The sequence below is a fragment of the Anomaloglossus baeobatrachus genome, unplaced genomic scaffold, assembly GCF_048569485.1.
Source record: "Anomaloglossus baeobatrachus isolate aAnoBae1 unplaced genomic scaffold, aAnoBae1.hap1 Scaffold_117, whole genome shotgun sequence".
Classification (NCBI taxonomy): Eukaryota; Metazoa; Chordata; class Amphibia; order Anura; family Aromobatidae; genus Anomaloglossus; species Anomaloglossus baeobatrachus.
The window spans coordinates 416,789-439,307 of NW_027441887.1; the positions used below are offsets into that span (position 1 = coordinate 416,789).

Here is a 22,519-nt window from a genome sequence, read left to right on the forward strand (position 1 = left end):
GGGCGGGATGTTTACGTCCCGCTCATCTCCGCCCCTCTGCTTCTATTGGCCGGCGACTGTGTGATGTCGCTGTGACGCCGAACTTTCCTCCCCCTTCAGGAAGAGGATGTTCACCGCCCACAGCGAGGTCGCTCAGCAGGTAAGTACGTATGACGGCGGTTTAACGACTTTGTGCGACACAAGCAGTGATTTGCCCGTGACGCACAAACGACGGGGGCGGGTACGATCGCTCGTGCAATCGCACGATAGATCGTATCGTGTGATGCCCGCATAAGGGTGCCAATACTTTTGTCTGGCCCATTTTTAGAGTTTTGTGTGACATGATCAATGATTTGATTTTTGTTTCATTCTCTTTTGTGTTTTTTTATTGCAAGCAAAATAAATGAAGATAATAATACCAAAGAATTTGTGATTGCAATCATTTTCAAGAAGAAACTGAGTATTCTCTGACAGAATTGCAGGGGTGCCAATACTTTTGGCCAGCACTGTACTTATTTTCCCCACTGTATATTTTTAGATAGCAATAAAACAAACTTTGCACAAATCTATAGTACAGATGACAAATGTAGAGTTTGTAAAATATGTCATGAGATAGATTTACTTTGATTCTTCCCTTTCGCCCATGACAGCACCACCTGAGAGATAGGTTCCGCCCACATCAGGTCAGGAAACCCACTGATAAAAAGGCGGTACCTTTCCTCCACATCAGTTTGGTTTCCTGTGCTTATGGGACAACCCATGGATTCTCCCAGGTCTGACCCGGAGTGGAAGTTTGGTTTCTTACCAAAAGCCGGCATTCGGGCCTGGATGCACCTCCCCAGGGCTTCGGCTGTCTGCGGTGGTGGGGCGCGGGCGCTCGGCTCTGCGTCGCCCCAGGCTATGTGATCCTCACACGGAGCCCGCGAGACGGACGCCCTGCTGACGGAACGCCGGGGTGAAAAGGAAGTGACGCGGCACCTGGAAGTTCATCACCTGTGCATGTGCAAGGTGTTCCAAGATGGGGGCGCCCAGTAAACGGATTTCAGGTGGGAAATTTGAACCAAGGAGGTATGAGGAGTCACTTTCGCTGCATTCTGGTGAGTATGACTTCTCCCCTATTCAGGATGGAAGACAACTCTCCTCCAGAGCAGGATGTGTTGGAACAGCATACAGATTCCCAGGGCAGCGAGGGGAGCGCTCCTCCGGCAGGGCTAGTCCGTCCAGTCTGGCAAGTCGACATTCCAGGGAATCTGAGAAATCGAAATCTGGAAGTCATAAACTGCCTCCGAAACTGGTACCAGATCTGCCATCTTGGGGGGTGAGTGTCTGCTGCAGCAGCATTTCATTGTTTAAAAGTCCCCCCTATGTTCCCTTCTTTCTTCAGGAGGTACCTCTAAGAGGAATCCTAGGAATTGTGGGGTTTACAAGGACAGTCTATCCTCAGATTACCAAGGGGGCCTTGTCCCACCTGTCTCAGACACGCAACACACATCCGTTTTTTTTGTACGTGTGCAGTACGTATTTGCACGTACCGGAGACACGTACACACGGAGACCCATGTTATTGAATGGTAGATGGCACGCACACGTAAAATCACACGGAACGTGTGTCCGTGTGATAAGTACGTGTGTGCACTTTTCTGCACGGACGACATGTCCGTTTTTGGCCGGCAGCACGCAGGCACGGACCCACTAAAGTCTATGGGTCCGTGCCTGCACGGACCGCACACGGAGTATGTCCGTGTTCAACACGTTTCGTGCGTGTGCGTTTTTACACTAGCGATCTTATTTTTATTTTTTTTTAAATTAAATTCAGTATACTTACCTTTTTTTCTGCTGTTCTCAGTCATACTTACATTGGCGCTCGTTTTTTTTCTTCCCCCGGCTCATACCGCTCCCCGATCACCAGCGCGGCGAGGAACAGCTGTGCAGAGAATACGCGGCAACAATTACTTTGAATATGCCGGCCTCTCATTAATCAATCTCGTATTCCCTGCTTTCCCCACCCACAGACGCCTGTGATTGGTTGCAGTCAGGCACGCCCCCCACGCTGAGTGATAGGTGTCTCACTGCACCCAATCACAGCAGCCGGTGGGCGTGTCTATACTGTGCAGTAAAATAAATAAATAAATAAAAAAATGGCGTTCGGTCCCCCCCAATTTTAATACCAGCCAGATAAAGCCATACGGCAGAAAGCTGGTATTCTGAGGATGGGGAGCCCCACGTTATGGGGAGCCTCCAGCCTAACAATATCAGTCAGCAGCCGCCCAGAATTGCCGCATACATTATAAGCGATAGTTCTGGGACTGTACCCGGCTCTTCCCGATTTGCCCTGGTGCATTGGCATTCGGGGTAATAAGGAGTTTTTGGCAGCCAATAGCTGCCAATAAGTCCTAGATTAATCATGTCAGGCATCTCCCCGAGATACCTTCCATGATTAATCTGTAAATTACAGTAAATAAACACACACACACCCGAACAATCCTTTATTAGAAAAAAAACCACTAACAAATTGCCTTGTTCACCAATTTTATAAGCCCGAAAAAGCCCTCCATGTCCGGCGAAATCCAGGATGGTCCAGCGTCGCTTCCAGCTGTGCTGCATGAAGGTGACCAGAGCTGCAGAAGACACCGCTGCTCCTGTCAGCTCCACGCAGCTGTCACTGAGGTTACTCGCGGCCAACGCTGAATACAGCTGATCGCGCTATTCCCTTCATTAGCTGCGTGGAGCTGATAGGAGCGGCGGTGTCTTCTGTTATAATATGGGTGAACCACATCCACTATTCTCTATTGTCAACCTTAACAGGCTAGGTAAGAAACTATTGTAATATGGAAACTAACGTCTATTGTTCTCTGTTCTCAGCCATTCAAGCTGGGAAAAAAAACAACGGGGTAATCTTAGTAGAAGGAAACTGCATCTCTTAAGCTGGGGTTACACTAAGCGACAGCGACAACGACGTCGCTGTTACGTCACCATTTTCTGTGACGTAGCAGCGACCTTGTAAGTCGCTGTTATGATCGCTGCTTAGCTGTCAAACACAGCAGAAGCAGCGATCATAACGTCGCTGTGCTACATGTGCAGAGAGCAGGGAGCCGCGCTTAGCGCTGGCTCCTTGCTCTCCTAGGTACAGTACACATCGGGTTAATTACCCGATGTGTGCTGCAGCTACATGTCACAGAGCAGAGAGCAGGGAGCCGCGCGCACTGCTTAGCGCTGGCTTCCTGCTCTCCTTGCTACAGTATACATCGGGTTAATTACCCGATGCGTACTGCAGCCACATGTGCACAGAGCAGGAGCCGGCACTGACAGCAAGGGCGGAGGCTGGTAACGAAGGTAAATATCGGGTAACCAGGGAAAGAGCTTCCCTTGGTTACCCGATGTTTACGCTGGTTACAGCTTACTGCAGCTGCCAGACGCCGGCCCCTGCTCGCTGCTCGCTTCATTTCGTCGCTCTCTCGCTGTCACACACAGCGATGTGTGTGTCACAGCGGGACAGTGACGACCAAAAAATGAAGCTGGACATTCAGCAACGACCTGCGACCTCACAGCAGGGGCCAGGTCGTTGCTGGATGTCACACACAGCGACAGCGACGGGACGTCGCTGCAACGTCACAGAAAATGGTGACGTAGCAGTGACGTCGTTGTCGTTGTCGCTGTGTGTGACACCAGCTTTACTCTTTGGTTTTGGCTTATGTATGGAAGCACCAAGCCTCAAGGCTGAGTTGAGAGATATTAGCCGTGCTGAAGTCAGGGAAACACATAAACAATCCACTAGGAATGATGGGGGAACTTCAGATAAATCAGGCGGCTCTGAACGGGGTTCCAGAAAATTTTCACCTGCCTCTTCCTCAGCCTTGGATTCCTCATCTTCCTCAGACGTGGACGGCAGACTATGCTTCCCATCCTCTGAGGTGACACCCCTAGTGGAAGCTGTCCACTCCACTATGGGGCTGGTGGATGATAAAGATCCTGAATCCACACAAGACCTCATGTTGGAGGCCTGGAATGCAGGTCCGTGGTACCTGGAAGGCTGCAGCAGGGGCTCTTCGCCCGGCGGTGGCAGGTACATGTGTAACAAGGTCCATAATGGTCTGGGTCCAACAATTAGAAGACTAACTTAAGCGTACCGTGTCTAGTAAGGATATTATTTCCTCAATTCCACGTATACAGGGGGCGGCAGACTTCTAGCGGATGCTTCCATCGACTCGCTCAAATTATCTGCAAAGGTAGCAGCTCTTTCCAATTCAGCCAGAAGGGCCCTCTAGTTGAAATGCTGGAAGGGAGACGTACAGTCCAGGAACAGACTATGCAGGATACCTTGGGAAGGAGACTTTTTGTTTGGATCACAACTGGATGACCTTCTGTCCAAAGCGGCAAACAATAAACAAGGATTTCCAGCTGTAAGAACTCCATTCCCTCGTAGCCGTCCGTTTCAGAGGAAGCAATTTTCCATAAGGAGCCTGCCAGAGACCAGAACTCCTGGAAGGATAGACGGAGGGGTCCTCAGGATTATGTTTGATCCATCATCCTCTACCAAGCCACGATGCCTTCAATGACTCCACCATCCCAGTGGGGGGGAGGCTCTCCCTCTTCCTTGAGACTGTTTCCTCCAGCCCGTGGATTCTACAGATCATTGCAAAAGGGCTGACATTACAACTGGAGTCGCCCCCTCGGGGGTATTTTATTGTAACATCTATATGACAGGGAGAGAAAAGAATAGTGATCTCCATCTTAGAGCACTTAGGGTGGATCATAAAACAGGAAAAATCTAGAACACAAACCTCAACAGTGTCGGTCTTTCTTGGGGCTGATCCTGGATTCAGTCGCTCAGAAGTCTTTTCTCCTGGAGGAGCAGATACTGAAGTCTCAATCCCTGGTCACCTTGGCGATTGAAAAACCAGTCATGACCCTCAGACAGGCTATGTCTCTTGTGGGGACCCTCACATCCTGCATCCCCACGGTTCCTTGGGCTCAGATAGATATGAGATCCCTTCAGATGGAGGTCCTGGTCTGACAGCAACAGTCAGAAGGCTTCTTGGATTTGAGACTCCGCTTGGATCCAAAGGTGTTGCTTTCTCTGTCCTGGTGGCAGGACTTAACTCTATTGTCCGCAGGGGTGTCCGGGTGTCCCAACATCACGGATATCATCCCAACAGATGCAGGTCACTTAGACTGGGGAGCTTACCTGAGAACTCACCTGTTACAAGGACTATGGGACAATCATGTGAGGACTCAGTCCTCAAACTTCAGTGAACTAACTGCAATAAAATCAGCCAGGGATCATCCCATGACAATAGATGCAATGCCGATCTCCTGGTCACAGGGTCTTCTATATGCCTTTCCACCCCTGGTTCTTCTTCCGGCGGTGCTCAGGAAGGTTCGGGAAGACAAGGCCCTCATTATCCTCATAGCTCACTTCTGGCCAAAAAGAGCCTGGTTCTGTTGGCTCCAAAGACTGGCAATATCAGACCCTTGGATACTGCCGGACAGGACAGATCTACTAGTCCAGGGACCAATGTGCCAACCCAAGGCTCCTACCCTCCACTTGACAGCGTGGCATTTGCAAGGCGGCTGCTCCTAGCACAGGGATTCCCCTGAGAATTTAGTAAAACTCTCCTTAAAAGTAGGAATCCGGTCGCCACTGGTATTTATTGAAGGGTCTGGTGAAAAATCCAGCAAGTTTCCTGGGCACAGATTGGGGGTCCCCCTCTCTTCCCGGCCATCCTGGAAATCCTTCAGTAAGGGTTGGATTGAACTTATCCACTAGCACCTTGAAGGTACAAGTTTTGGCCCTAGGAGCCCTCTATAAACATAACCTCAGAGAATAGATGGATTAGCAGGTTCATTAAATCCTGTGCTAGAGCGACTCCTGTCCCTTCTCCTTGCATGCCTCCCTGGGATTAAATCTTGTCCTTGATGCCCTTATAGACACCCCATTGAGCCCCTTTCAGATGTTCCGTCCAAGACCCTGAAGGTGGTACTACTCATTGCTTGACGTCCGCTAGACGGGTGGGTGACCTACAGGCGCTCTCCATTGTCCATCCATATACCCAAATTTTGGTCGGTAAGGTAGTATTGCGTACAGATCCCTCATAGCCTAAAGTGGTCAAGCCCTTCACAGGTCCCAGAAATTTATACTGCCTTCCATTGTGACCCTCCTTCCAATGACAAAGTGGACAGGCTCCATAGCTTGGATCCCCCGGACTTTCCCTAGAACGTATCTACAAGCACCTTGGCTAGGTGAGCCCGGGATACTATGTCACTGACCTACTCAGCTAAGGGGGTGCCAGTTCCCCTGCAGATTAGGGCCTTTCCACTGGGTCACTTTCTACTACTTGGGCTGAGCGGGCAGAGGTGTCTATTGATCATATATGCAGGGCCGCCACTTGGTCCTCTTCCTCTACCTTTTTCTGTCACTATAGACTTGACTTGTCCTCCACGGCCGACCCTTCTTGGTAGACGGGTATTACAGGCGGTGGTCCCTCCCTTAGGTGATTGGTCTCTAGAATCTCTCAGGTGGTGCTGTCATGGGCGAAAGGGAAAAATCTTAATTACTTACCGGTAATGGGATTTTCAGAAGCCCATGACAGCACCCTTAGTTCCCCCCTATGCACTGGTTATGGGAACCCTTCGGGGAGTGTTAGAGTTAATGGTGTATTCCTTTGGTGGTGGTGTGATTAACATTTTTGTTTGTGTTTTGCTGGTCCTCTCTGGCTCTGTAAACCTACTGATGTGGAGGAGAGGTACCGCCTTTTTATCAGTGGGTTTCCTGTCCTGATGTGGGCGGAACCTATCTCTCAGGTGGTGCTGTCATGGGTTTCTGAAAATCCCATTACCGGTAAGTAATTAAGATTTTCCAATCTCAGGCTTTTCTTAGGTACAGCTCACTAAATGTTTCACATCAGATTGCTTCAGTCTATGAAGAGGGGGGGAGGGAGGGAGCAAGTTTGTGGTGTATCATATATGCTCCAGGGACAAAGAAACTGATAACAGAGCTAATAACTTGATGTTTTGGCTTCTATACCTATACAAGTCCTCATATAAGTCCTCATCAATCCTGTTGCTGTATTTTCCCTGTATATTGTATGTATATTGTATAGAAGCTATCCTCCCAAAAGTACATGTGCTCAAAGAAAAAACAAGCATCAAGCATACAGAGAGGACATACAGTATACTGGACTATTTATTTATGCACAGTTTATTGAAAGTTTAAATAGGCTTTAAGAAGTAATGGCCTTAATCTTGTTATCCCGTTCACTCTAGCAGTTCTGAGATGAGTGCGGCCTTCCTTCTTTCTGAGTGTGGTTACTTTTTAGCCTTGCCTGTAGAGGAGGAGCTTCACTGGTGCTCAAGTGCAGCACAGACTTATCTCAGCTGAGACAAAGCCTAGATCCTCAGGCTACATACATTCACACACAGCGTTTTTGCGGATCCGTTTTTTGCAGTGAAATGCAGTGACTCTGGGCATCCCAGCAAAGTCAATGGGTTTCAAGATATGACATTCAGACACATCGTTTTGTGAGGATCTGTTTTTGGGCTCAAAAATGGATCCTCACAAAAAATGAGCATGTCAGATTGTGTGGCGTTTTTCTAATCTGCTTTTGCTATTGAAAACATTATCTATGAGCTCAAAAACTTTTCAGGTGATGCAGTTTTTTAAAAAGCTGATCTGCTTTTTCAGCTGAAAAACATATCCTCAAAAAACACAGCAAAAGCGCTGTGTGTGAATGTAGCCTTAAGGCTGCTTTACACGGTACGACCGATTGTAAACCAGTTGTGACCAATTTCACAATCAATCATACCCGCCCCCGTCCTTTTTGCGTCACGGGCAAATCGCTGCCCGTGGCGCACAAAGTCGGTAACCCCCCATCACACGTACTTACCTCCCGTCCGACCTCGCTGTGGGCGGCGAACGTCCACTTCCTGAAGGGGGAGGGACGTTCGGCGTCACAGCGACGTCACGCGGCAGCCGGCCAATAGAAGCGGAGGGGCAGAGATGAGCGGGATGTAAACATCCCGCCCACCTCCTTCCTTCCACATAGCCGGCGAGAGCCGCGGGTCGCAGGTGAGCTGCTGTTCATCGTTCCCGGGGTGTCACACGGAGCGGCGTGTGCTACTCCGGGAACGATGAACAATTAAATTAAACGATATTATGAAACCTAGCGACCAGTACACGACTCACGATTTGTGAGCGATACTGCGTCGCTAGGAGGTGTCACACAGGCCGGCATCGCAAGCAATGCCGGATGTGCGTCACAAAAACCGTGACCCCGACGATCTATCGCACGATAGATCTTCTGGTGTAAAGCAGCCTTTAGATTAGGAATAGAACAGCCATTTATAGGACATTTCATAACTTTCCCAAATTCCTATGAAAAAATATTCAGCACATTCTGCATTGAACTACAGTACCAAATTTATTATATATTTTAGGAGTCAGAGTTGATCCATTTTATACCGATTCCACCAAAATGAACACCAACTCCGACTCCACAGCCCTGGGTGCATATCCCGGCATCCTTCTGGGTGAGGGTGCAGAAGTCATTTAACCAATTTGTTTGGTCCAAGGGTCGCTCCTGGCTTCGCAGTGGCTTTCTCTCCAGACCAAAAGATGCGAGAGGGGTGGGGGGGGCCTGACGGACTGTAGATGTTGCGCCCTGGCAGCCGCTCATGCAAGGATCCTGGACCTAATGCACAATAATGCACAATTTGGAGTGTAGTAAACTATGGGTCCGACATGCTTGGGACTTATGTTCCCTTTCTGTGCCAACTCTCCCATGGACATGGCCCGCGCTCCCCCATCACAACATTGCGATGTCCTACGCCACTGAGCAGACCTTGTTAACTGTCCATTCCCCCCAAACTAATAGGCCTTTGCTGCACCCTCTTGGGCCCCTGATGCCGATCACGGACAACCCTGGGTTTCTGCCTGGGGCTTCATCTAATTCTTTTTTGGGTGGCTCCAGACGGAACCCCTTACCTCTGCTTCATGTGGCCCCAGACGGGGTCCTACTCCCGCTCTCCATAATTATTGTGGTTAGATACCCAAAACGCATTATCATTTTGAATATGCTCAACTTCGACATTTCTGAAACTCACAGGTTCGGGCTGAGTCACCGGTGTCCACCATCTCCACCATCGAATCTCTGTGGTTGACACAACTTAGAACAACCAACATACACGGACATTTAAACCGTGCCATGATTTGTACATGGATCGAGCCATATACAGAACATAAATGCAAAGAAAGAAAAACTGTACAAAGGCAATTTATGAAAATTGTATAAATTTATTAAACAATTCAGAATAGACATACATAAATATAATCAAAAGATTAAAATAGAACTTTGGTGAGAGGACCAGCAGGTGGCGCACTCACTCCACAGCTCCGTGACCAAAGGTAACTAGATAGAGGTATTGAGAGAGGAAAATAGCTGCAGTAAAACACTACACAGAGATGTCCATTGATTACCAAATAAACAGATAAATAACTAAATATAGCTAGCTGCCTTAGTGCATAAAGCAAAAAGGGCAAAGTGTCCATACAGCAGCAAAGCATATAATAACCACTCCACGACTCAGGTATTATATATATATATCTTTTTTCTGTTTTGAGGAGTTTTTTTTGCTGCTGTGATTGCACTTACCTTTGTGTCCCCTGGCCCTGGTTATTATATGCTTTGCTGCTGTATGGACACTTTGCCCTTTTTGATGAGAATAATGGGGTTGGGGGAAAATATGTGTAACTGTGTTAAAAACTGGCTCAGTGATGGCAAACAAAGGGTGGTTATTAATGGTACGTACTCGGACTGGGTCTCAGTTCATAGTGGGGTACCACAGGGGTCAGTATTGGGCCCGCTTCTTTTCAACATATTTATTAATGACCTTGTTGGGGGCATGCGGAGTAGAATTTCAATTTTTGCAGATGATACTAAACTCTGCAGGGTAATCAATACAGAGGAGGATAATTTTATATTACAGGGAGATTTATGTAAATTGGAGGATTGGGCTGAGAAGTGGCAATTGAAGTTTAATGTAGATAAATGTATGGTCATGCACTTGGGTAGAGGAAATAAAATGTATAATTATGTACTTAATTGTAGAACACTGGGTAAAACAGACACAGAAAAAGACATGGGTGTATGGGTGGATGGTAAACTTCACTTTAGTGGACAGTGTCAGGCAGCTGCTGCCAGGGCTAATAAAATAATGGGATGTATTAAAAGAGGTATAAGTGTTCATGAAAAAAATATAGTTCTACCTCTGTACAAGTCACTAGTGCGACCGCACCTAGAATACTGTGTACAATTCTGGTCACCGATATATAAGAAGGACATAGCTGAACTGGAGAGGGTGCAGAGAAGAGCCACCAAGATTATTAGAGGAATGGGGGGGCTGCAATACCAAGACAGGTTATTAAACTTGGGGTTATTTAGTCTGGAAAAATGAAGGCTTAGGGGGGATCTAATCACAATGTATAAATATATGAGGGGACAGTACAGAGACCTTTCCATAGATCTTTTTACACCTAGGCCTGCGACTGGAACACGGGGGCATCCGCTACGTCTTGAGGAAAGAAGGTTTAATCATAATCACAGACGAGGATTCTTTACTGTACGAGCAGTGAGACTATGGAACTCTCTGCCGCATGATGCTGTAATGAGTGCTTCACTACTCACATTTAAGCAGAGCCTGGATGCCTTTCTTGAAAAATTTAATATTACCAGTTATGTATATTAGATTTTATGACAGGGTGTTGATCCAAGGAACTAGTCTGATTGCCGGATGTGGAGTCAGGAAGGAAATTTTTTCTCTATTGGAGCTTGTTTGCCACATTTTTTTTTTTTGCCTTTCTCTGGATCAACATGTTAAGCTACGGGTTGAACTAGATGGACTTTAGAGTCTCCCTTCAACGTTAAAAAACTATGGTACTGTGGCACTCCATTGCAGCCTTGAATATTGGGTTCCCTGGTGGTGTAAAGGTTAATCTCTGTGACACTCCACTCACTGCAGTCTTGAAAATTGTCGGGTTTCGCGGTGGGTGCATGACAGGCGGCGGGTGCGCGAAGCTCGGAAACGCAGCCAGGAGCAGGCGGGCTGATTAACAGGAGAGGAGGCGTGGCAGGAGAGGAGGAGGCGGTAGCGGCGCATGCGCAGTAAGCGATGCGAATTCTGGCCTGTCGATCATTTAGCCGCTAGTAGTGGCCAGAGGGTAGCGTCTACAATAGTTGATTTTTTTGAGGGAATAATGTCACCAGAAGGGGCGGGTTCTCCTCGTGCCGTGAAGATCTGTGAGCAGGAAGCAGCAGTGCTCGGGCTCGGTTGCGTCTAGTTCAGAGTTGATGTTTTGTGCTCCTCTGATCTAGCTGCTTCAGCAGTGAGCTGGCTATATCGGAGTTGATTTTTGGAGGCCTCATTTTCTCGACTCTGATCTAGTTGGTCACTACTGAAGTGTCTAGATCAGAGTGGGTTTTTTGTGGTCCTCATTTTCTCCACTCTGCTATAGACGGTTCAGTGCTGAGGTGACTAGATCAGAGTTGATTTCTTGAGGCCTCGCTGTAGTCACATGTGTTTGCTCACCTCATTTTATCCACTCTGTTCTAGCTGATTCACCAGTGAGGTGACTAGATCAGAGTGGATTTTTTGATGATCTCTCTGATCTTTTCTCCATTCTACACAGTTCAGTTTCTACAGCGGGGTCTCCAGGCCTCAGAGCCGCACACACTGCAGGTCTTCAGGATTTCCTCAGCATTGCACAGGGGTTGGAATCAGATTTATCATTGGAATGATTTCATGTTTTTATGTATTAGATAATCTGTTACATTTATTATTTTTTTTTCCAAAGGGCAAATTTTTATTTTCATTATTATTAAAACTTACATTGTATTATTGCTTTTTACAATATAAATAATGACACACAGCGCCGATTGTTCAGTTTTGCTAGAATTTTAATTTTACTATATTTCCACGAGTCGTGGCCGCATGACTGACATTGAAAGAGTGGGCGGAGCCTCACAAGGAAAAACGGAACCGCGCAGCTGACAGTCTTCATAACTTACCATATTGGATCAGAGTGGATTTTTTGAGGATCTCCCTGTAGCCTTCATTCTGTACAGTTTGGTACTGAGGTGACTGGAATGCATTTTTTCAAAGAGTGGGAGGAGCCTCAAAGCAAAAAACGTAACAGAGCACAGCCGAAAGTACTCATAATATACACATTGTATCGGAGTGGATTTTTTGAGGACCTCATCATAGCCTCCACTATGGACAGGTCGGTGCTAAGGTGACTAGAATGGATGTTTTTCTGAAGATTGGGCAGAGCCTCACAGGGAGAAGAGTACAGAGCGCAGCAGAGTCTTCACAATCTACAAAATTGAATTGTAGTTGCTTTTTGAGGACCTCATTTTAGCAACTCCATTCTAAATGATTCACTAGTGAGCTGTCTAGATTGGAGTGGATTTTTTGATGATCTCCCTGTAGCCTCCACCAGGGGCATACCACCAATAGAGGCACCGCTATAAGGCCCGTGAGTCACTTGGGCCCGATGCCAGCGCTGGCATCGATTCCCCCCCTCCCGCGGGCCCCCTGCCGAGGATCGCACTTTCATTTATATCGGCATCACAGATGCCAATACAATTGAAAGGAATGATGAGAGAAGGACCAGAGCACTCCCTTTCTCATCATTCTCCCGCTGTGTGTCTGTGACACTCTGATGTGTCAGCACAGAGGAGCGCGGTGACGTCACTACTGCGCGCTGATGTGCTAAAATGTCAGAGCGGCAGAACAGTGGACACACGCTGAGGAGACTGGGGCAGTGGCTGAATGAAGAGAAGTGAGTATATTTTTGTATTTAAAAAGGACAGCCAGAGGACTATGAGGAAGCATACTATTATATGGGGTGTCACAAACCACCGGGGGGGGTCACTCAGAAATCCCCCGCGCTGGCTACCAGTACGTCACAATCGGGGGGTAACAAGTGGGGGTCACCCCTACTTTATACCTCCCGACCGACAGACAGAGCACGTGACGCGCTCTCTAGCGCCCCTCTTATAGTCAGGCCAATTATGGAATTGTCCGACAATAAGCAAGGAGGCCGCTATACTACTTATGCCGATTATTGAAGGGTCCCCGGTGAGAGTAGGGTATATATTCCCCCGACCTCCGCGGGCGGAATATATAATATCTTCCCGAATCTCACTGGCCTCCCCACAATAATCCTTGGCACAACTCGCTGCCACCAACCGCTTCACGGTAACTATTAGCCGAACACACAGACGTGGGATTCAAGATCGAGATAACAGAACAGCCCAGGATTAATTATATAATTTAATCGCCTAAAGCACACTAGAAACTACAATATATACAATAGGGAATCTACAGAATATACAGTTATGTCAGAGTACAGTTACAATCAAAGCATGGGTTACAAACAGGCACACACAGTTCCAGCAGTTACCTTGTTGTGTCTGGCCACAGGGGGGCGCTGTACCCAGGTTTCTAGGATCCTTCCCACAGATGTTTCCTACACGTGCCCCCAGCGAGAAGAACGCTGGAAAATGGCCGAAGTAGGGTTATCAACCTGGGCAGATCCAGGTCCCCTCCTACCTTAGTGACCTCACAGGGAAGCACTGCCACTCCCCCTGCATGGATCAGAATTATCCAGAAAAGGGGATTTTGGCTATAACTTTGCCTGGGAGCGTCGTAGGCGGACGCCAACGGTCTCATTGTGACAGTTATGAATTTAGCTACAGAACGAGGGGACTCATGACCTGTCTGCCAGTTCCCCATTGGCTGATATCACGCCTGGGGCATTTCCCAATGTCCTGCTCCCATAAAAAGGGTGTGCCAGCATCGTCCTCATGCGGAGACACCATTTTTATGGTTGCCATATTTATCGGAAATATGGCTTGCGAGATATGAACCATTTTTTACTGGAGTCGTTCTGTCTGGCTATTTCCATAGCCTTGCTAACTAGCTAGCAGCCCTACTACAGGGTGACGGCAGGGAGTCATCCTGTGTCCATTGTCCTAAAGCCACCTAATTTCCATATCACAGGACATGGCCATGGGTTTGTTGCTAAACCAGTTGTGTGAAGGGAAGGGGGGGGGGTGACACCAGGAGAGGGCTTCCTGACATGACTTGAATGTCATGATTTCGTCATATCTCCGGATTTACCTCACACCTCCCCCCTTTTGAGGGCGCTAGGGGGCAGCACACTCCGGTGTTCCCCCGTGCGCCCGTCCGCGACCTCTCCTTGTCGGGACAGCCCGTCTGCGTTACCGTGGTCACGGCCCCTTTTGTGGCGAATGGTGAAGTCGTATTGCTGGAGCGCAAGGCTCCATCGCAACAATCGCCCATTCGTCCCAGAGACGGTGTGCAACCAGCTGAGGGGATTGTGGTCCGTCTCCACGATGAAGTGGCGCCCGTATAGATAGGGTTGCAGACGCTGCAGGGCCCACACTATGGCCAGGCACTCCTTCTCCATTGTAGAATAGGCCACTTCCCTTGGTAACAGCTTCCTGCTCAGGTACAAGACTGGGTGCTCTTGGCTCGCAGAGTCCACCTGGCTGAGCACCGCACCGAGGCCGAAGTCACTGGCGTCGGTCTGTACTACAAACGGCCGCGTGAAGTCGGCTGCCTGTAGCACGGGCGGGCTGGACAGGGCGTCCTTTAGGGCCCGGAAGGCTGTCTCGCAGTCCATTGTCCAATCGACTGCAGAGGGCAGCTTCTTCTTGGTGAGGTCCGTCAAGGGCTTTGCCAGGCTACTATAGCATGGAACAAACCTCCTATAGTACCCAGTGGTCCCCAAGAAGGACATCACCTGCTTCTTGGTCCTGGGGGTGGGCCAGGATGCGATGGCCTCCACTTTCTCAGGCTCGGGCTTCAGTGTTCTCCCACCTACCCGGTGACCGAGGTACTGGACCTCGCTCATGGCCAGCTGACACTTTCCCGGCTTGATGGTCAAACCTGCCCGGTGGATCCGCCTGAGCACCTGTGCTAGATGCTCTAGGTGGTCCTCCCAGGTGGGACTGAAGACGGCAATGTCATCCAGGTACGTGGCCGCGTACCCTTCAAGTCCCTTGAGCAGGGTGTTGACCATCCGCTGGAAAGTGGCAGGGGCATTCCTCATCCCGAATGGCATCACCGTGGACTCGTACAGTCCAAATGGGGTAATAAAGGCAGAGCGTTCCCTGGCCTTGCGAGTCGGGGATCTGCCAATATCCCCGGCTCAGATCCATGATGGTCAGGTACTGAGCCCCGGCCAACTGATCGAGCAGGTCATCGATGCGTGGCATTGGGTACGCATCGGCGACCGTGACAGCATTGAGCCCCCTGTAGTCCACGCAGAACCGAGTGGTTCGGTCCTTCTTAGGGACGAGGACTACAGGCGAGGCCCAAGCGCTGTTGGATGCCTGGATCACCCCCAGCTTCAGCATCTCGTCAATCTCCTGGCGCATGTGTTGCTGCACCTCCAGGGAGACCCGATATGCTGAACGCCGGATCGGGGGATGATCCCCAGTGTCCACGTGATGGACAGCCAAGTCAGTTCTTCCGGGCTGGTTGGTAAACAACCCCCGGAAGGGGTGTAGGGTGGCCCACAGCTGGGACCGTTGGTCCTCCAAGAGCTGGTGGCCAACCTCCACATCCTCAATGGATCCGCCTGCCCTAACCTGGGCTAGCATATCCAAGAGGGTTTCCGCTTCTCCCTCCTCGGGCAGGTTGCACACAGGGAGTGCACACGCCTCCCGCTCATGATGTGCCTTCATCATGTTCACATGGAAGGGCTTCCGCCTTCCACGGGCAGGGTCCAGGGTGACCAGGTACGTCACAGGGTTGAGCTGCTGGTACACGAGGTATGGGCCTTCCCAGGCTGCCTGAAGCTTGTCCTGTGGTACGGGGACCAGTACCCACACCTCTTGACCCACTTGGTAGGTCCTCTCACAAGCGTTCTGGTCGTACCAACGCTTCTGATCGGCCTGGGCTTGAGCCATATTGTCGTGTACCAGTTGCGTCAAGGCCTGCATTTTGTCCCGGAAGCGCATGACATACTCGATGACCGACACTCCAGGGGTGGCCAAATCCCCTTCCCAAGCCTCTTTCACCAGAGCCAGGGGGCCCCGCACACGTCGCCCGTACAGGAGCTCAAACGGTGAGAATCCTGTTGAGGCCTGTGGAACCTCCCGGTAAGCAAATAACAGGTGTGGGAGATACCGCTCCCAGTCACGCCCATGGGAGTCGACCAACATCTTAAGCATCTGCTTTAAGGTGCCATTGAACCGCTCGCACAGGCCATTAGTCTGTGGATGGTACGGGCTGGCCACCAGATGTCGCACCTGGACTTGCTTACAGAGGGCCTCCATCAGCTGGGACATGAATTGGGTCCCCCGGTCAGTGAGCATTTCCTGGGGAAAACCCACTCGGGAGAAAATCTCCAGCAATGCGGTGGCCACCTTGTCAGCCCGAATGGACGACAAGGCCACTGCTTCTGGGTACCGGGTGGCATAGTCCACTACCGTCAGTATGAAGCGTTTCCCGGAGCTGCTGGGGATGGCCAGCGGGCCGACCAGATCCACAGCCACCCTCCTGAAAGGCTCATCGATGATTGGCAGAGATACCAGTGGGGCTTTGGGGCGTGGCCCCGCCTTCCCCACTCTCTGACAGGTTTCACACGAACGGCAGTAGGCAGCCACATCGGCCCCCATTTTTGGCCAGTAGAAATGCTGGTTTAACCTGGCCTTGGTCTTAGCGATCCCTAGGTGTCCGGCCATCGGAATCTCATGTGCGATCCGCAACAACTCCGTCCGGAACGGATAGGGTACCACCAACTGTCGGTCCCTGGGCCACGCCTCCGGTGAACCCTGCTGGACCGTGGCCCGGTACAGCCGTCCTTGGTCCCAGACCACTCGCTCCGGGTCCGAGTCCGAGGGAGGCTGTGCCGCCTGCTCCTTTAGAGCTTTCAGGCTGTCGTCAGCTTCTAACGCTGCCTGAAACTCCTGACTAGATGTGGCCAGAATCGACGAGACTGTCACATCTTCAGTCAGTACCCCGGGACCTGTGTCCTGGCCTCCACCTGACTCGGCTGCCACTTGGTCAGAAGGGGAAGAGCTATCGGACCTCCGGGAGGCCCCTTGGCTTCCAGCACTCCCACTGCGGGTGACAGCGGCCACAGCCGCTGCGACCGTGGGTCGTGCCTGCTCCTCCTCCGTTCCTGACCAAGTCGCCGGTTCAGGCAGACCTACCTGGCTTCCTGACACCCCGGTTGTGGGGGAACCATGCACCGAGATCTTACCTGGGAGCACTTCCGCTCCTGGACCGGCCCCAATCTCACCTGCCTGTTCCCCTCCTGCAGCAACAGAACCCCGGTGTGAAATCTCTGGGGACCCCACATTTGCTGTGGTAGCCCCCACCCCACACACTGGTCCTCCCCCTGCAGCACCCTGCTCTCTGCTTATCCCTGCAGAGGGCAACAGATCCCAGCTCACAGGCTGGTTACTTGTAGAGGCCTTGTCACACCTTTCTCTGACCCCCTCCCCTGTCACAGCTGCAGCTGTGTGTGTGTCTATGGTGTCTGTGCAAGCAGAAATATCAGAGTTCACTCCCTCCTCCCTTACATCATTCATAGATAACACATTAACATTGTCAGGAGTCATGTCAGCACTGGCTGAAGGTTCAGCCTTTGGGGCGGGGCCAAACTGGGAGGTTATTTGCCCCAAATCTGTCCCAAGTAGCACGTTTGCAGGGATCCGATCAGTTACCCCCACCTCCCTCACCCCTCGCCCTGCGCCCCAGTCCACATAAATGTCAGCAACAGGCAGCGCCGGGTCAATGCCTCCAATCCCGGAGACAGCGAGGGTTTTTCCAGGGATCAAGTCTTGGGGGGACACCATCTCAGGCCGCACCAGAGTCACCTCCGAGGCGCTGTCTCGCAGTCCTATGGTCACAGACTGGCCGACGGTGACAGGTTGGAAGCTGTCCAGGGACCTACCACCACCCCCACCCACACAATACACCTTGGGCGGCCCTTGGGACGGGGACGGAGCCGGGGCCTTGGGACGCTGAGGGCACATGGCCTTGAAGTGTCCAGGTAGGTTGCACTGGTGGCACCGTCTTGGCTCTGCCACGGGCCTGGAGAGGGGAGTTGAGGGGGACACCCCCTGCAGTCTAGGGGCAGGTGGGGCAGTCGCAGAGTTCATCTTACCCCCTCTCCAGGTGCTGCTGGTGGCTGCTCTCCTGGCCTCAGGAGCCCGATTGTTGGTGTAGTCATCTGCCAGGGCAGCTGTAGCCGTGGATCCCTTTGGCTTCTGGTCTCGGATGAACTGGCGGAGATCCTCAGGGCAGTTCCACAAGAGTTGCTCCGTGATGAACAAGTCCAGGATCTCCGGTCCGGTGGAAAGCTGCAGGCCTTGGGTCCAGTGGTCGGCAGCTCGGGCAAGTGCCCGCCGGTGGTCAGCCCAGGAGTCCTTTGGTCCCTTCTGCAGCGTCCGGAACTTCTTGCGGTAGGACTCCGGGGTGAGGTTGTACTGTTGGATCAGGGCCCGCTTGATGGTGTCGTAGCCCTGATCCGCCTCAGCAGGCAAGTCCCCAAGGATATCCAGGGCCTTACCCCTTAAACGGGGGGTCAGGTATTTGGCCCACTGGTCCTTGTTCAGATGATGCTGCAAGCAAGTCCGTTCAAAAGCAGTCAAGAAAGAGTCCAAGTCTCCATCCTTCTCCAGCACTGGGAAGTCCTCAACACGGACCTTTGGAAGTTTGGTGTCTGGAAGGTCACGGGTGGCTGATGAGGGCCGGAGCTGAGCTAGCTGCAGCTGGTAGTTACGCTCTGCCTGGCGCTCTTCACGCGCTGCTTGCCGCTCACGCTCGGCCATGAGTTCCTTGTAGCCCTCCCGGTCTCCAGCCTGGCGTAGGGCCATAGCCATTTGAAGAAGGCTATCCGAGCCTCCCAGGCTCGGTGGAATGGCACGTGGTGATCTGCGGCCCGCTGCGGAGCCTGGTGATTCACTGTCCATTGCAGAGCGGAGGGCTGGCATCTGGCTCGTTGAGGACCCTTGGGCGAGCTGCTCCTCATCTTGTCCAGCAGTGCCCGGTTGTGCAATGTCCTCTGCAGAGCTGTTTTCTGGCGTCGAGCTCCTGGAGGACTCGTGGACAACCTCCTCATCGTCTCTGGCCTTAGCATCGGCCATTCCTTTGGCTTTGCTCCTGGTGCTCTCAGCCATTCTTGCAGACTTTTGGTCACTGACACAGAACTGACACCTGATGCCTCCACACACCTTACAGTATCTGCACTCTGACACTCTAGTGTTGAGCTAGTCTGAAGACCCCAGCAGCCACAGCTGCTGCAGGCAGTCTTTAGTGTCTGGGAGTATGGGTCTCACACTCACACACACTATTATCTCGATCCCACCGCTATGCCACCAATATGTCACAAACCACCGGGGGGGTCACTCAGAAATCCCCCGCGCTGGCTACCAGTACGTCACAATCGGGGGGTAACAAGTGGGGGTCACCCCTACTTTATACCTCCCGACCGACAGACAGAGCACGTGACGCGCTCTCTAGCGCCCCTCTTATAGTCAGGCCAATTATGGAATTGTCCGACAATAAGCAAGGAGGCCGCTATACTACTTATGCCGATTATTGAAGGGTCCCCGGTGAGAGTAGGGTATATATTCCCCCGACCTCCGCGGGCGGAATATATAATATCTTCCCGAATCTCACTGGCCTCCCCACAATAATCCTTGGCACAACTCGCTGCCACCAACCGCTTCACGGTAACTATTAGCCGAACACACAGACGTGGGATTCAAGATCGAGATAACAGAACAGCCCAGGATTAATTATATAATTTAATCGCCTAAAGCACACTAGAAACTACAATATATACAATAGGGAATCTACAGAATATACAGTTATGTCAGAGTACAGTTACAATCAAAGCATGGGTTACAAACAGGCACACACAGTTCCAGCAGTTACCTTGTTGTGTCTGGCCACAGGGGGGCGCTGTACCCAGGTTTCTAGGATCCTTCCCACAGATGTTTCCTACACGTGCCCCCAGCGAGAAGAACGCTGGAAAATGGCCGAAGTAGGGTTATCAACCTGGGCAGATCCAGGTCCCCTCCTACCTTAGTGACCTCACAGGGAAGCACTGCCACTCCCCCTGCATGGATCAGAATTATCCAGAAAAGGGGATTTTGGCTATAACTTTGCCTGGGAGCGTCGTAGGCGGACGCCAACGGTCTCATTGTGACAGTTATGAATTTAGCTACAGAACGAGGGGACTCATGACCTGTCTGCCAGTTCCCCATTGGCTGATATCACGCCTGGGGCATTTCACAATGTCCTGCTCCCATAAAAAGGGTGTGCCAGCATCGTCCTCATGCGGAGACACCATTTTTATGGTTGCCATATTTATCGGAAATATGGCTTGCGAGATATGAACCATTTTTTACTGGAGTCGTTCTGTCTGGCTATTTCCATAGCCTTGCTAACTAGCTAGCAGCCCTACTACAGGGTGACGGCAGGGAGTCATCCTGTGTCCATTGTCCTAAAGCCACCTAATTTCCATATCACAGGACATGGCCATGGGTTTGTTGCTAAACCAGTTGTGTGAAGGGAAGGGGGGGGGGGTGACACCAGGAGAGGGCTTCCTGACATGACTTGAATGTCATGATTTCGTCATATCTCCGGATTTACCTCACATGGGGGTTGCAAAATAGTATATGGGGGCTGCATATAACTATATGTTGGTGCACAATATTATATTGGGGCACCCAATATGGTGGTACACTATATGGGGCTTGCATACTAGTATATGGTGGAATGTAAGGGGTGCATACTATTATATGGAGGAATATAAGGGGTGTATACTACTATATGGAGGAATATTAGGGGTGCATAATACTATATGGAGGAATATAAGGGGTGCATAATACTATATGGAGGAATATAAGGGGTGCATAATACTATATGAAGGATCCCTTTTACATGGACTATAGGGGTACATTATAAATTGAGGACTATGGGGCTGGATAATCCAATATGAAGGACTATGGGGTGCTTTATAATATATATAGGACTATGGGGTTTGCATTATATGGAGAACTAATGGGGTTACCTTATACATGGACTATAGGGGTGCATTATATGTAGAGGATTATGGGGCTACAAAATACAATATGAAGGACACCTTATACATAGAATGCAAAGGTGCATTAAACATGGAAAACTATGGGGCTGCATAATACCATATGAAGAACTATGGGGCTGCATTATAATACATATAGGACTATGGGGGCTGCATTATATAATGACTAATGGCGTTACCTTATACATGGACCATAGGGCTGCATTAGAATACATGAAAGACTGCCGAGACCCACCCACCGGTTCCCCCTCCCCACCGCGCAATGAATGACACCACACATGGATTACCTTTTCTTTTGTACTTTATTGAAGGTATCCACGTAACACCATTCAATGTTGATATAAAAAGGGGGTTGCTTGTTATTTTGGCCACAGCTCTAAACACAGGCACAAATCCGCCTTAAACCTGAGGGAGGAGGCCCGATACCTACGGCCAATTGTGGCAGGTTGGCTCTCACCAAATCCCTCTTCCATCGGCTGTGACTTCTGAACTTGTAACAAAACCTTAATGGAGGGAGGGAGGGCGGGCGATACTCACCCTGAGGGCAGATTGTGGTAAGAGGAAGGAGGGACTCCGGAGGCTCCTTATATGACCTGGAGGAGGTCCCAGCAAGGAAGGGGGGCATTGCACAGTGGGGAGGAGGGAGAGGTGACCGTGGAAGGACATAGCAAGGGGCTCAGCAGTCAGGGGCAGCGCCATCAGCCGCAGTGCCCTGCAGACTGCTGAGACCCACCCACCGGTTCTCCCTCCCCACGGTGCAATGAAGGAGACCACACATGGATTATCTTTTCTTTTGTACTTTATTGAAGGTATCCACCATTCAATGTTGATATAAAAGGGGGTTGCTTGTTATTTTGGCCACAGCTCTAAACACAGGCACAAATCCGCCTTAAACCTGAGGGAAGAGGCCCGATGCCTACGGCCGTCCGTGGCAGGTTGGCTCTCACCAAATCCCTCTTCCACCGGCCACAGAGTGGCGAAGGCCCAAGCCTGAGCTGCAACCCCCACACAGGGCCCGTATGGCCTGTTCGACCCCGTCCTGAATGTCCGACAGGAAAATATCTAGGCCTATATCATTGAGGCTAAAACCATCCTCTAACACCAATCGGCTGATATCTGACTCCAACATCTCGTGTCCCAGCACTATACCTCTTCCTACCGCTACAAATTTGGCGATCCGCATATTAACGTGCCGCTTTGACCGCTCCACAGCTGCTATATTCCTTGCCCCTGTCCAACTCAATCTCGGTAATATACTGGACCATACCACCACTGCGTTGCTGAAGAAACTGCTAAACCTATCCAGGTCCGCTTGCATGACCGCAAGCAGATCCTGGATCCTTACGTTTACTAGGTCATTTCTACCCGCGTGAATAGCCAGCACTGCCGGGCCCGT

General features: G+C 50.6%; 1 protein-coding gene across 2 annotated transcripts in view; it reads left to right on the top strand.

Annotated features, from left to right (window-relative positions):
• The window catches only part of LOC142260510 (uncharacterized), a 124,301-nt gene that overhangs the window by 51,538 nt on the left and 50,244 nt on the right, over positions 1 to 22,519 (top strand). The gene's annotated exons all lie outside the window — the stretch shown is intronic.